The following is a 1,568-nucleotide window of genomic DNA, read 5'->3' as shown; positions in this document are numbered from 1 at the left end:
AAATGTATGAATCATTTGGTGAAAAACTGACTTTGAAAAATAAATCGGTTCTTTTTTTCTTATAAAAGGCTAAATAAATCAAAAATATTGGTGATAATTTTTGACTGTAACTTTACAAACGGCACCACTTATGGCCCCTTACTCAGAAAAATCCCAGATCTGCCACTGCTTTGAAAGCTTTTAGCTCGTTACAGATGAAGCCTTTCTTTCTCCTTCTTTTCCATACTTTGTGTTTTATCACTCATGTCACACTGGTGCTAAATATTGATAACTTAGAGAGAACTTCACTTCAAAAATGAGCTGATTATCCGTTTAGGACAGGAAGGCGTGAGATACGTGTTACAGGCCTGAACTTTTATTGCAGCCAGATCAACACAACACACAACACGTGTCACTACTTTATGTCTGACTGCTGCTTAAAGTCTCTGTTTGCTGTAAAATGTCTCACTTCCTGTCCCATCCCTTCAAGGACGCAGAATAATTCAACGGCCCAGAGAAAGCTAAAGGCAGACACAGAAAAACAAGAACCTGTTGGATTTGCAATCATTAGGCCGGTTGTTGTTCCGTGCAGGCCTCAGTTTTCCTAAATGCATCAATACTCCATGTAGCGTACAATGAAGCTGTGATTTGTCAAACAACACAAGGACCTTCAAGGATTCAAACCCCCGCCTCGCCGTGGTTGCACGACTGGATCGATAGGTCAGACGGAGAGCCAGGGAAAAGTGGCTCATTCTCCATCTGCGCAAATGTCATTCTCAGCCGACTGGGCTGTAGGTGGACTCGATTAGAGGATCAATACGGCAAGTCTCTTCTAAAGGTTCGGGGTATCTTTCAAACAAACAGATGAGAGGGAAAAACAAAGTCAACACATTTTCTTTCGGTAAACAGAAGAGCCAAAGTGGGACCTGAAGTTTGAAAGCACGTTTCCCTCTGAGGGATTAACTGTGGGGAGGGGGGCACAGAGGARCAGATGATTACACGTGAGGGCCAGCGAAGGTTCAGCCCAGAACACAGCTCTGTGTCTATAACAGGCAGCATCCAGTCACAAAGTGTTAGCTCTCAGCAGAAACACCGTGAGGAATACAGAAGTGCTGATCCTGATCGCTGCTCCAACATGAAGATCTGATCAGACGCTACAGAAAATCAATAAYACAGGTGGGAGGCTGCTTTGAAATGCAGATTTGGGTAAGTTTAGATTCATGCTGGAGCCTGGCGAGATGCTAACCAGAATAAAGTTTACAACCATTTATCATTGGATCACACAACTCAGGCTCTGAAAGTTTAATATTTAATCCCTGTTTAACCCTTAAGAGCTGCTTCAGGGGGTTCTGATGTTATCAGTCCATGAAATGGACGTTATTAGGCGTTATCAGTCCCATAGAATGGCTTCAGATTGTCAGCTGGTTGGTTTGAGGCATAAAACCACTATCTGGTAAATATGAGGCATAAACAATCTGGTTAATTTGAGGCTTAAAGCCACCAAGGTTAACCTCAGAGCAGATGACATGGTTAGCACTAACCTCCGATGGTCATGTATTGTGGTCTCTCAATAGGGCAATGGGTAGAGT

This window comes from Austrofundulus limnaeus, unplaced genomic scaffold (genome assembly GCF_001266775.1).
Source record: "Austrofundulus limnaeus strain Quisiro unplaced genomic scaffold, Austrofundulus_limnaeus-1.0 Scaffold817, whole genome shotgun sequence".
NCBI classification, from domain to species: domain Eukaryota; kingdom Metazoa; phylum Chordata; class Actinopteri; order Cyprinodontiformes; family Rivulidae; genus Austrofundulus; species Austrofundulus limnaeus.
This window is presented reverse-complemented; position numbering follows the sequence as displayed.